At 38.8% G+C, this 14,670-nt stretch overlaps 1 pseudogene; it reads left to right on the top strand.

The window, feature by feature from the left end:
* Nucleotides 1-2,543, top strand: part of LOC136398540 (ferritin light chain pseudogene) — a 56,664-nt pseudogene extending 54,121 nt beyond the window's left edge.
* The last annotated feature ends 12,127 nt before the right edge of the window (nt 2,544-14,670 follow it).

Genomic DNA, 14,670 nt, shown 5'->3' with positions numbered 1-14,670 from the left:
TAATTCAATTGGGTTGCATTTCTCTGCCTTCCCATTTTGACTGTGTATAAGAAGGATGTGGCCTCTGTGTTCCCTAGGTGTGGTCTGTCTGCAGGCCTGCCACCCCATCTGCCACTGCCTCAGGCATTTGAGTCGGGCATTGCCAGTGCCGGCCAGCTGTTGCTGTTGCTGTGGTTTCTGTCTCTCCTCCACGGGATGGGCTGTGTTCACCTGCTGGGGTCTACAAGCCTCAGCCTTTGCCCTGCCCTGGGGGTGGAACCGGGTACCTCGGCACCCCCAGCAGGGGTGAGCACCTTTGCTCAGCCACGGGTCTTCTCCTATTCCTGGGCTTTTGCCCCGCCCCTATAAGTGGAGTTGTGCTCATGCATCGGGCACAATCCTAGGCTCCACAGGCCAGGTAAGGCTATGCACTTGTGCTCAGCCTCGGGTCTTTGTAGTTCCCAGGCTTTCGCCTTTCTTCTGCGGGCGGGATTGCTGGCGGGCCGGCAGCCAGCCGGACCGCTTTCGTGCGCCCCTTCTGTCCCCGCTGGGTGAGACTGAGCCCATGCAGGACCTCAGTTATGGCCAGCTGGGCTTCCACCCCCGCTGACAGGCCTGTGCTTTCACGTCTTGCCACTGTTTCCCTCCAGCAAGCCCTCAGCAGTGTGGGTGGGGGCACCGCAGCTGAGGCCCTAGCACTCAATACTGTATTCTTTAAGGCTCCCTCCTTCTAAGTGACTCTGCTCTGAGTTCCTTAGAAGAGTTTGTTTGGCTGGTGTCCTGCTTCCCTTTGCTGGTATTGCTGGTTCCAGGGGAAATATTCACTTTAGGTTTGGTGAGTGACTCAGCCCAGGGGTTAGGGTGGCTTCCTGTCATAGTCTTTCTGCCTGTGCCTCCTATATTACACTCTCTTCCTGCTACTCTGGTCCTCTCCTCTCTCCTCATCCCCCAGAGCCCCGGGTGAGTGTTTGTGAAAGAGGTTTTCTGCATCGTCCCCTTAAGAAGAATCCTGGGTCTGAGAAATCTGTCTCTTTCTCACAAACAGTATCCTGACTTGTTTCACAGCTAAATACTGTCCATACACTTCTTCTAGGCTCTGGGGCTGCAGGCTGGGGCTTTGTTCCTGGAGCCCAGGACCCTCCCCTTTCTGCTAAATTCACTTCTCACCATGTGAGTCTCTCTGGGCTGCTGTTCGCTCCGGGAGCTGGGCAGCCCTCCCCGTGTTTCTGCTTTTCCTACCAGTCTCAGTGTGTCTTCTTCGGTGTTCTTTGGTTGAAGAGTCCTCTTGGTTTAGTCCAAAGTTGGTTTTTCCAGATGATGGTTCTTAAAATTAGTTTGTAATCTACTTTGGTTCTGGGAGGTGGAAGTTGGTATGTCCACCTACTCCATCACCATCTTGCCGCCTTCCTCAACTTTTTTCATTTCATGGCAAACATAAACTAATAACTAAAATTCTACAGCACATCATAATATACATTATATTTCTTGCCAATATGACAAAAAATAGGTATAATTTTGATTCATTCACACTAAACAACTATCATTGTGTTGGCTATCTTTATTTTATTTTATATATATATTTTTTTACAATCTAAAGAAAAAAAGGTCAGTGCCCCTAAGTAAATAGTTAGGTATTGCATATTTTAAATTTTTGTGCCATGGCATACTGTTTAAAAATTACTGCCCTGGAGTAATTCCTTTCTCTTCAGTGTAGGTGGGACCTAGAAATTGCTTCTAACCAAAGGAACATGGCAAAATGAAGTTGTATCACTCCTGTGATTTCATTTTGTTATATAAGACTCTTCTTTTAAGCATTGCTTTTGGTATTCCCCAGATCTGTCTCTTGCTTCAACAGTGTTTGGACAGAATAAACTCAAGAACTCCCCTTCTTCCAGCCTTCAACCACCTTTCAAAGTCTTCTCCAATCACCACCTTTAGAACCATCTCAGCCATTCTCAGCCTCCAAGACCAGTCAACACCATCTTTTAACCTTAATTCCTTATAGCCAAACAAGCCTGAGCTTCACATTTGTCAGAATTATTCCACTGAGATAGAGGGCCCATCAACCACCTGGTCACCACCTGGGCCTCCTACACCTACCTCCTTCTGTTTTTCTATTTACCTAGCAACAATGTGGTCCTGGAGGGTCCAGGCCACTTCATGAACAAGTTGGCCAAAGAGAAGCGTGAAGGCTTCCAGTGGCTCTTGAAGAAGCAAAGCCAATGCAGTGACTGCACTCTCTTTTGGGATGTGCTGGAGCCTTCTCAAGGTGAGTGGGAGTAAAATTCAAAATGCCATGAAAGCTTCCATGGCCTTGGAGAAGAACCTGAACTACATACATCCTTTTGAATTTGCATGCCCTGGGTTCTACCGGCACAGACTCTCATCTCTATGACTTCCTGGAAAACCACTTTCTGGATGTTTAAGTGAAACTCATCAAGAAGATGGGTGACCACTGGACTAACCTCAGGCTGGCTGGGCCTCACACTAGGCTGTGCAAGTATCTCTTTAAAAGACTCACCCTTAAGTATGACTATGAGTCTTTGGAGTCCAGAGGCCTTTGAGGAGCCCCTCTGCATCCCCCTGGTATCTGGCTTCTGCCTGAGCTTCTTCCTGAAACCACTGGGCATCCTTTTAGTCACCTTGAAACATCTTCCCATGTATTGAACCCTTTAAGAGGAACTTCCTGGGACTCCAGCAGTCTTCCATTACACTCAGCCACACCCCACACTGGTTTTTACAGCTAGGATTTATAAGGACTTCTCATCCTGAGACTGTAACCCTGGGCTGAGGAGACTTGTGTGGTGCTGGGACCTCTGCAGCCAAGATATTCCTCACAATGCTTATCTGCCATTCATGTGGGTGTGGGACCAGCCTGTTGTATGTCTCTGCCCCTCCTACCAAACTCAGCATGGAGTATTGTTTTTTTTTCTTTTATTCTTAGTCGTACGACTTTCATTCAGCCGAGTTTCAGGAGGTTCTGTGAATGATAGTCATTCTGTAGTTTAGTTGCAATTTTAATGTGGTGGTAGGAGGATTCAACTACTGCATTTACCTACTCCATCTTTAAGTGTGTATTGTTTTAAGCTGCTAAGTTTGGGCAGTTTGCCACACAGCAATAAAAAACTAATACATGCCAAAACTTAGAAACAACCTAAATATGCAATAGGTACATGGATATGTGATATGGCCATACTATCTAAATGAAAAACTGACTAATATATAGAACAAATATAAATTTCAAAAATATTATGCTGCCTGACCATCACAGGTCAGGCAGCATTAAAAAAAAAAAAAGCATAGTCCTGGAACACTGAGATCACCAGTTTGAAACCCTGGGCTTGCCTGGTCAAGGCACATATGGGAGTTGATGCTTCCTGCTCCTGCCCCCTTCTCTCTCTCTCTCTAAAAATAAATAAATAAAATCTAAAATAAATATTATACTAAGCAAAAGCAGCAAGACACTAAAGAGTGCACACTACCTGATTCTATTTCTGTGCATTATTCAGAGAAAACTAATCTTATCTGTAGTACCTGAAAGCAGATCACAGCTCATCAAACAGTACCCATAAATGATAACTCAATAAGCATGATTTTTAAAAACATCAAGAACTCAGTACATACACATCTATTTCTAAATATTTAAACTAATAAAAGGAGAAACAGTTTATGTGACTGTATGATAGGGTATATCTGGCTGCATATAACATGTTTAAGACTGGAAATCTTGCTCCTGATGGATACTGAATATTTAATATATAATCACCATAAAGGAATATTAGGAGCGTAGATAAATTCTGTATTGGCTGTAGCTACACAATAACAAACATACAAATCACAGGCTAAATAAGGACTTTCACTAATTTCATTGAATAATAGTGTTAAGATGATTTTTCCCTAATTGCTTATTAATTGCAAGGCACACCAGATTTTTTGAACCGTGAAAATATATAGACCCTGTACCCCAGAAACAAAGAGTGTTAGGATATAAAGGACTCTACTGATAAGTCACTAAAAGGCCAAATAGACCATTTGGGTACAGATAAAGTCCTAGGTACTTTTACAGGAAGTAGTGCTTGCTTTGGAATGGGAGCTCAAGACAAACTAATGTAGAATAGGATATTGGATCTTGGTGTAGAGCTTGAAGAATATATGAAATTTAGGTGTTTACAGAAGGAAGGAAACCAATTAAGAGGGTGTTTGTGTTTAAATACAAGAATATTGAGATTAAGAAAATTTTATTTTAAGAATCACAATATACATTTTGGGAGATAATGCAGATTTGAAGGGATTTAAGAATTCAACACTGAGTAGACTTTCTTGGTGATTTTATCCAATCTCGTAGCATTAAATAACACATTTGTGCCAATGATTCTAAAGTATGTATATTTTTGTTTGACCTCTCCATTGACCTCCAAATTTGATATCTAACTGCCTCCTTTGTGCTTACTTGAATGGCTAATAGTAATTACAACCTCGACATGATGAAAAAGAGATTCTGATTCCACCTACTCCCAAAATCTTCTCCATCTTAGTAATGGTACCATTGTTTACTTACTTGTTAGGTCAAAAAACCTAGAATTCTCTTTGCATCCTTTCTTTCCCTCATCTCCATTTCAAATATATTAAAAATTCCTTCTTACTTTTCCTTGAAAATAAACCCTGATATCTGTCTCTAATTCTATTGACCTAGTCCAAACAACTCTAATCTCATGCCTTGTCCAGTTATCTGATCTCCTTCCTCCTATTCCTCCCCTCTCCAATCTCCTCCCACATAAAAGCCAGAATAAGCTTCTTTAATGTTAAATTATATTGTGTAACACCCATTAAAACTTTTCATCAGCTTCACATTGCTGTTGGAATAAAATCTAACTTCCTTTTAATGTCTGCAAAGCCCTACATGGTCTGGCTATTGGCCACCTCCCTATCTTATTTCTCACCATTGCCACCTCACTGACAGCTTTAGATACAAGGCTGGTTCAAGTTCAGTTCTGTCCAGGGCCTTTGCCTTCCTTTTTTTTTTTTCTGGAAAATTTCTTCAAATGGTTATTCTATCCTGTCCTGGTAGTCTCACTCAGTATGGCTTTTTCTGATCAACATGTTTAATTAGTCCCCTACCTAAGAGTGAATCCAAAACATAAATAATTTGGGGGGTCCTCTTTAGAATCAGAGTGGGATGAGACAGCAGTGTTAATCAACCAGGGTAAAATATATTACTTTGGTAAATATGACCATGTGAACCCATTATAAGGTTCCCCAGGGCTTGAGAGAGGGTCTTTGTCATTGAGGATCCTCTAGCTTTAGCTTTCTCAGCTTTACAGTAAACCTTCCTCCAGTCCCATCTTGTCAATCTTCACATCACTCTTTCATTCTCTTTATAGTAGCACTTGTTACTTTCCAAAATTTAGCTTTCCATTAGTTTGACTGCTTTTTAAAGATCTGTTCTCCCTTTCCCTATTAGAATATAAACTTTATGGGAGCAAGGACCTATCTTAAAATTTATAACTATAACCCAAGAGAATGGAAGAGTGCTTGTCACATAGTGGACCTCGATGAATATTTTTAGAATAAGTAAATATTAGAGAGTTTGCACTTGAATCTATAGGAAATGGTGTTTAAAATAAACCTTAAAAGGTAAAGATAAAAACAATGATATCATTAAGAGGCTGTTACTATGGTTTTAATCAGAGCAAATGAGGGCATAAATTCAGGTCATGCAATTGGAAATACTGAGAAAAAGAAAATATGAAAGATATAATGCTTATAGAGTACAAAGGATTTGTTAGCTTTAATGAGAATAGCAAGTGGAAGGAAGAAGACAAATATAGCTATAATATTTTAAGCCTAGACAATGAGAGGATGATGACACCATTAAAAGAAATAAAAAAAAAGCAGTTTATCTGAAGAAAATCCCAGGGTTAGTGCCCAAGATTGAATCAAAGATGAAATAAAATATTGCCTATAAATATGTGAATCTTTTTTTTACAAATCCTATTTTCCTGTAGATTGTTTTTATAATATTAGTGTTATTTACTCTTAGAAAATGTTTTGGCCTCCAATCTTCAACAATCATATTTATTATTAGTGTATGCTGAAATCATATCAATATGGGGAAAGGTTTATTTTTCTGAAATGTTCAGTGATATTATGAATAAGTTAAAATATACATGTAAAGAAATCTGGTTTATTTTCACACTTGACCTAATTTAATGTCCTAGGAAAGCTTGTCAGTGTCAACCAGACTGAGCAAAACACTAGAATAAAACCAGTCACCTTCTGTTTAATCGTCTCATAAAGCAGGATAACATGCTGCTCTTGCCAACAGCCCAAATGTTTGTACCCATACTGCTGTGCAACCTACAGGCTTTTAGAAGCTGCAGGAAGGGCAAGGGTTCAATATGGAGCCATGGAAGAGTCTCAACAGGAAGCATGCTTAATGAAACACTTAGCTGGATAGACTTAAAATTTTGTAAAGTGAAAATTTAAATAACAGCCTTTCAATCTGTTCCAGGTTTAAAATTTATCATTATGCAGTGAGCTGAGAAGTTCTGATATTTCTCCTTCTCCTGATTAAAATTTCATCCAACCTACAACCAGAAAGAGAAGGCAGCATTTGCATAAACATAAAATAGATTACTCTGGTTCGATAAAGCAAAATTGCATGTTGATAAGATATAAGGGATAAAGAACCTGAGATGGAGTTTCAACAGGCTCTCACACAATTCATTATTTACTGGTGATATTTGAAGGACCCTTGACCTACTTACTCTTCTCAGGCCTTGACCTCACCTATACAAGTATGACTATGTAGAGACTAGAAAATTCTAGAGCCTTACAGGCACTACTTCCACAACAGACATTTCAGCTGGAAGTGGTCTCTTTGTCCCTTAGATCTCAACCTCAGGGGGCTGCAAAACCAGCTGCCTATTCCTCCTCATGGACTTCCATTTTCTTTTCCAGCCCAAGATGCTTCCACCTTGATGCAAACCCCTCCTCCTTTGAGATGCATTTCATCTGGGCACAATGTACTTGCCAAATTCTCTCCTCATTTCTCCCTTCCTTTACTTCTAATGAGTTGAAGACATTAGCACTCATCTTACAAACTTCTGGCCCAGAAAGGTCTAAGGGTCATCATGAATGACCTGTATAGTTCATATATATTTACAAGCCACTCACTCTTTGGTCACAAACTTCTTGGTCGTCTAGAAGTCAATGAGTATCATCTTCATTCTACTTTAGCATCCCATTCCCCTGAGCTGGTAATTCAGCCAGAATTGCAGATTTTCTCATATAACTCCCATCTCTTCCACCTTCTCCCTCTAATTCACAGTATAGGCATAGTCACAAGACATATAACAAAGGATTAATACTCCAGAAGTCAATAAGAAAAGGTCAAACCACCAAGAGCAAATGGGCCAATTATAGGAGCAGGCAATTTAGAAATGATGACCTCAAAAGACCTCCCAGTTACTTGATTCTTTTCTTTCCAATCCATCGTCCTCACCCTGTAATTCATTTTTGTAATGTGTATTTTTATTTTTTTTTCAATTACAGTTTACATTCAATATTCGTTTGTATTAGTTTCAGGTGTACAGCATAGTGATTAGACAATCATATACTTTATAAAGTGTTCCCCCTCATATTTCCAGTACCCACCTGGCCCCATACATAGTTATTACAATATTATTGACTATATGTCTTTCCTATGAAGTACATTACATCCTCATGACTATTTTGAAACTACTAATCTTCACTTCTCAATCCCTTCACCTTCTCACCCTGTAATTTAAATCCTTCCCATTCTCTTATTTGCATCCTGAACACCCTCACCTTCATCTTCTCTACCAGTCACCACTTTTTCTATCAAGTCATCTATCATTTTTCCCAGTTTGCCACTTCTTGCTGCTGGCTGCTGGTACTATTATAAATCCTGGGGTCTGGTGTCCCACAGACTTAAGGCTTTTAATCTCAGATGGGGCCTTGGGTCCCAAAGAAACCATTCTAAACTTTTATCACCATACTAATAATATTTATTTGCAGTCAACAGACTATATTTTACATTGTTTCATAGGAAATAAAATCCAACTATCAGATGGGAATGCCCTCCATTTCCTTATCATAAATCAGTATTTTATATCCATTCAACAATAGAAACAAAGCAAAGTTTTTCTTAAAGAACTCTACACATTCATATCCTCTCCTTCAGGAAAAACACACACACATACACACTTTTTTATTGTATCTTGAGACCCTTTTCTGTGCATTTTCAAATATACATATTTGAATTATGCTTTATGTGTTTGTGTTCTTACATACTTAATATTTGTCTTAGATAATTCCGGCTGCTCACTCTTCCTAACAAAATAGCACAGACTGGTGGCTAATCAACAACAGAAATTTATTTCTCACAGTGTGGAGGCTGGAAGTCCAAAAGCAAGTAGCAGTGTGGTCAGGTTGTAGAGAGGACCCTCCTCCAGGTTGCAGACTCCTTGTTGTATTTTCACATGGCTGGAGGGGTGAGGGACCCCCTCTCTAGCTCTCATGACCTAATCACTTCCCAAAGGCCTGCTTCCCAATACCATTACCTTAGGGTACAGGTTTCAACACATGAATTTTGAGAGGACATGAACATTTACACCATAGCAGTGTTCTGTAACTGTCACTCTGATACTTCCATTTTTTCCCACCAATATGGTATAAAGATTTTCCATTACAGTATTTGTAACTTCTGCCTTATATTTCACTGCATAACTAGATCATAACTAATTCTGCCCCTATTCGATGTGGACATGTAGTTTTCAAATAACCCTATAATATCCTTTTATATACCTCCCTGTGCACATATGAAATTATTTCTTGCTGGTGAATATCTAGAAGTGAAATTATGGGTATGAGATATGTGCGTTTTAAATCATTTATTTGCTATTACCATTTGCCCTCTAAAATTCAGGATAATTTTCACTCCTATCATCAATAAATGAGAGTAAGTTAGCTACACTTCACAAAACAATTGATATGATGTACTTTTTGCTAGCCTGATAGGTGAAAAATGGTATTTCATTATTTTGATTTGTATTTTCCTGATTATTAATGCACTAACTTCAAGTGTTAATTAGACATTTATATTTCCTGTCTTATGAAAAGCCAGTTTATAATATCCTTTGTCCATTTTTCTTCTGGAACATTCTTTTTCTTACTCATTTGTTGTAAATATATAATGGATGCATATCCTTTAATTATTTTAAATATTATAAAATCTTTCTTCCAGTTTGTCATTTTTCTTCCACTCTGTTTAGTAACAAATCTGTAATTTCATTTGTTATGTTAGTAACAACTTCATTGTTTATGCTGTTATGATGTATAGAATTTAAGTGTTTTAATTTTGATATAGACAACTATCCCAATTTTTTTCCGCTAGGATTCTGTTCCCTGTTGAAAGGAAACTTTGTACCCTAAGGTAAGAAGTATAAAATTATATATTTTTTCTAAATCTTTATATATAAACACATACCTATACACATACTTGCATAAACATATTAGTTATGTCTTTACTGCAATTGAATTTGGTTTGTTAATGGCACATAGTATATATTTGACATTGTTATTTTTCTCAAGTTGTCACTTTTTATTGAAGACTCCATCCATTTCACAGTGAGTATGTCATATTCTAAGTTCTATTTATATGCTGTATGCTATTCAATTATTTATTGTTATATTTTGACCCAACTGCCATAAAGTTTCAATTACCTATCTTTATTGCAGTTTTTATAATCTCGCTTTTCAAAATTTTCCTAGATAATTTTGTTCATTGTAATGTTAAATTTTTATGTTTCCTTAACATGCTTCTATAAGAAATTTTATAAGATTTTTATCTGGGCTAATTGAGGTGAATGTTGAAATATTTAAATATTATGTAGTCCCATCTAGAAAATAAGTATTCTTCTCCATTCAGGCTTTCTTTTGATTCCTTGGTTTCATACTTTTCTTGTGCATCTTTTTTTTTTTTCAAGATATTTTATAGTTGTGCTGGTTTGTGAATGACTTTGTTACCACTGGTTTATAAGACTATATTTCTTGGCATCCCTAAGAGGAATATCATGATCCCACAGTGTCGAAGCTTTTCCCTGGGCACCATTGCTCTCTATGGTACTTATTCCCACTGGGTGTGGAGAACACACCAGTGTTCTGGCCTACTGCTATATTGCCGGGCACAGGGCTCTCCACACTCCCCTCTGATAAATCTGACAAATGCAGTCCAATTATGCAATTCCCTTGCTTGGAATCCTCCATGGGTATCTATCTCATCACCTACAAAATTATGTCAGAAGTGTTTGTAGGGCATACACACCAAACCTTCTGCATTCTGGCTTCTGCTTTTCTCTCTGTCTTTATGTTCAGCTGTGTCCTTAGGTGTCAGGCAAGTTCCTTGAGGATCCCTGATGATGCCATTGACTTCTCTTTATCTTAGTGCAGTTGCTCCTTCTTTTTGAAATACTCTTCTCAGCATAGGTCACCTGCCTTACTCCTGCTTATCTGGAACCTGTCTCTTTCAAGAAGCTTTCCCTCCTATTCTAGAAATTTCCCTGACTTCTCCCCATCACTCCTGCCCCACTGTACCAAGTCCATATTGCTATTTCAGCACCTGTCTTTCTCAATACTTGAGAACACCTGTGTATCCCTCGATACTACAATAGATTATGCTCTGTGTCTGACAAATAAGGCCTAGTGCCTGACAAATAGGGGGAAAAGATATGTTGTGAGTTTACCTTTTCATAGCACATTATTGTTTGCAAAATGTTTTCATTTATAAAACTGTCCCCAAAGTCTCTCTGCTACTTAATGAAAACAAATCATAAGTTATCATAATAAATTTTAACATTTCAAAATTACTCACAAGTTACATTTTTTTCGAAGTTTTCCTTTTGTAGTCAGCCTGAGAATCTTCCGAAGTTGTGAATGTCCCTGGGCCATAGGCGGTTAGTGGTTCTAGGAGCAGACTCTCTCTCTCTTTCAGAGCTCCTCAACAGAATGCAGAGAAAAGGCACAGCATCTCCTAGGTCAGCAGAGTCCCTGCCTGTGGTTTCCAGATCCTCCTTCTCAGTGGATTTCATTGCTTGGCACCACAAGTGGGGCAGCACCCTTATTGTTGCAATGGACTCTGGACGCTGAGCCCTGGTGTTCATTTCGCTGACCCGAGAAAAGAGTTCCACTTTGTGAGCTGTGTCAGAGAGAGTCTCCACAATAGGACTAGTGGGACCATGAGTGACAATTGTCTTTTTCTGTATAGCACAGATATGTTTCTTCCTGACCACACATACCTTCCAGGGACAGGGCAGGGTGTGAGAGAGAGGGAGATCGGCATCATGGCTGAGTACAGACATCTTCCTAAACCTCACTCCTCACACCTACAGACCAGCCACCCAACTACATCACTCCTTTATTCTGGGTGTTTTCTCTTAGGAGCCTGTATTTCCCTCCAGGGCACCTTTCCAGCCTATTTAACACATCTGCATGTACTTGAATCCTAGTTGTAGCCAAAGCTCAAAGTCTTTATAACAGAGCTTCCAGGCTCCTTGACCATCTTTTTTTTTTGAAGATACTGGACTTCCATGAACAAATTAAGTTGCCTAAACAAAATAAAAGGGAAATAACCACATAGAATATGGAGACCTATTACTGGAGAGTGTTCCCCACCTCCACAAACCCATCTAAATGACCCAGCTAAAAATCCCCTGCTAGAGAGGGACTTTTTAATTTTGACCCTCACTACAACCATGACAGATACAACTGATAGCCACAGAGTTGAAATGATTTTCTCCAAGACGAATAGTCAGTGAGAGACAAAGCAGGATTGAGAAGCAGACAATTAAGCCTTATAAGCATTATAAGTTAAAAGCATGGGATTTTGTAATCAGATTGGCCCTGGTTCAAGTCTTAGATATGCCCGTCACAACTCTGCTGGTCCTGAGCGAGCCTGGTTTTCTTTGTCCACCAAATGGGTGGATCTCTACTTTGTAAGATGGCCAGTTTTGCAAAATAGTTATGCAGAGAACTAAGCTCAAAGCTTGTCACAAAATATGTATTCAACAAATTTCAGCTATTCACAGTCTTCCTATTTTAATATTTATTCTTTAATTTTGCAATATCATGATCTTTCTTTCATTAAATTGAAGAAGCCAGTGAACACTTTTTGACAAATATAATCCTATTAAAATTCTTTAGAATAGTTCTGGGTTCTAAAGATAAGATTGGCAGAAACCCATTCCCTAAAGTCAGGTTGTCTATCAGTGGGGTGTGTTTGGTCAGACTGGGTCAGTCAACAACTGTCATTAAGTATCTGCTGCGATACGCACATGGGCTCTGTCCCCCCAGGAACTTTTCTTCACAGGTTATTCTTAAATTCACAAATTCTTTCCTCAAAAGCAAAAAAAGCGTTGAAAATGATGCTCCAGTTCTGGATTGGGCTTTGAAAAATCTTAAAAATGTAATCTGTTATCCAAAAATATAGAAACTGTTTCATATGAAAATACCTAACTGTGTAAACAATAATAATCTATGTATTTGCTCAAAGTAGAATTTTTTAGGTGCTTACATGGCATGTCATGAAACACGATCAGTTCTAATTTGACCAGAAATTAATTCATTGAGAAAACGTTATCATCCTCTAATTTATATATTTGGAGCCAGAAACTTTATAATTCAGAGAATAATGATTGCACTGAAAATCCAGCACTTTAGATTTCTTTTTGTTTACATAAACTAAGGTTGAGGTGTTTGGCTTTGAAATTGAGTTTCAAATTCTATTTCTGCTGATAACTTGCTTGGTGGTCTCAGGACAAATATTGATCCTTCTAAAAGCTTGTAGTTTCTTCTAAACTATAACATGGAGAAAGCCTGTTAGTGAGTCTCAGTCTCATCAGGTTTGTGAGGCTCAAATGGTGTGCACACTGTGGCTGGTTGGCAGTAGAAGCTCTCTAAGTACTGGTGCTCCTGTTTGTTTTTATATCATTGCTGTTCTTGGTGAGACAAAACATTTAGGACAGGTGAGAAATTCCTCCTGAGGTTCATTTTTCAAAGTCTTTCTAATGATATTTTTAAAAGACCTAAAATTCCAAATTCACTTATGTTCTGGACATATTTTCAAATCAGTATGTGGCAATATCCAGGAAGCAGTTATTGTCCATGCTCTTTGGAGGATACACATCTCCTAACCTCTCTGCACACACTATCCCTCAAACACTATGCCCTTCGCTACTTTAAAAAATGCAACATTAAATTAGTCAAAACAATATATTTCTTAAGATTTTATTTGCTAACTTTAGAGAGAAGAAAGAAAGAGGGAGGGTAGTAGGAGAAACAGTAAGCAACAACTTATATTAGTTGCTCCCTGTATGTGCCTTGACCAGGCTTGGGGTTTTGAACCAATGACCTCAGCATTCTAGGTCAATGCTTTATCCACTATGCCAACTCAGGTCAGGCAGTCAAACCAATATTTTAAAATACCAAAAACATTTAGTAGTGAATATACAAGCAATTCAGTCATTTGAAATAAATTTTAAAATGAAAACATTATCGAAACAGTATGACTATCATCAAAATATTATATTAATTAAAAGAAAAGCAAGAAGCATTTATTTATTCTCTACTTAAAGCAGAAATTTAACATAAAATATGTCTCTGTTTTTATTACTGTTTTATGGGTTATTGAAAGGCACTGCCTTGCAAAACTCAAAGGCCATTTGCATCTTAGACCATGAGTAGACATGCTTAGAACATTTCATTGTTTACAATCTGTTGGGCATATAGAGTATCTCTGGGTTTGTAAAAAAGAATATGACTGGAATATTAATGATAAACAATGTTTTAATTTATCAAATCCAATTTTACTACTGTTTTATAAAATAAGTTTTTTTGTAGAAAAGTTATTAGCACTAGGAAATAATATTATACCCACAAATATGACAAGTATTTTTGATTTTTCCAAATCAAATGATATTCCCTTAATTAAAATTGGGCATGATTGCCCTGGCCGGTTGGCTCAGTGGTAGAGCGTTGGCCTGGCATGCAGGAGTCCCAGGTTCGATTCCCAGCCAGGGCACACAGGAGAAGCGCCTATCTGCTTCTCTACCCCTCCCCCTCTCCTTCCTCTCTGCCTCTCTATTCCCCTCCTGCAGCCGAGGCTCCATTGGAGCAAAGTTGGCCGGGGCACTGAGGATGACTCCATGGCCTCTGCCTCAGGTGCTAGAATGGCTCTGGTCGCAACAGAGCAATGCCCCAGATGGGCAGAGCATTGCCCCCTGGTGGGCTTTCTGGGTGGATCCCGGTCAGGTGCATGCGAGAGTCTGTCTGACTGCCTCCCTGTTTCCAACTTCAGAAAAATACAAAAAAAAAAGTGGAAGCCTGAGATCTCTGGAAGATAAAAACCTCGCCAGTCCTTCAGGACACCTAAACATTTCTCCAGTGCCTTCTCTAGGAGATGTTTGCAAAAGATCCCAACCTAAAAAATCACAGGATGAACTAAAAAATAATATGAAAAACTTTGATTCAAGTAAGCCAAAATAAACTAAATTCCGGAGTGGGATTAGCCCTTTCTAGATAAGCAGAAAGTATTGCTCACTTTTTTCCCCAGGATATTAACCTTGTCTAGAACACAGATAAGGAGAGTCTGGAGCCTGTAAAGGCTGGGACATT

The sequence above is a fragment of the Saccopteryx leptura genome, chromosome 3 (assembly GCF_036850995.1).
Source record: "Saccopteryx leptura isolate mSacLep1 chromosome 3, mSacLep1_pri_phased_curated, whole genome shotgun sequence".
Classification (NCBI taxonomy): Eukaryota; Metazoa; Chordata; class Mammalia; order Chiroptera; family Emballonuridae; genus Saccopteryx; species Saccopteryx leptura.
The sequence above is the reverse complement of the archived record's forward strand: the minus strand, read 5'-3'. Positions and strand labels throughout refer to the sequence as shown.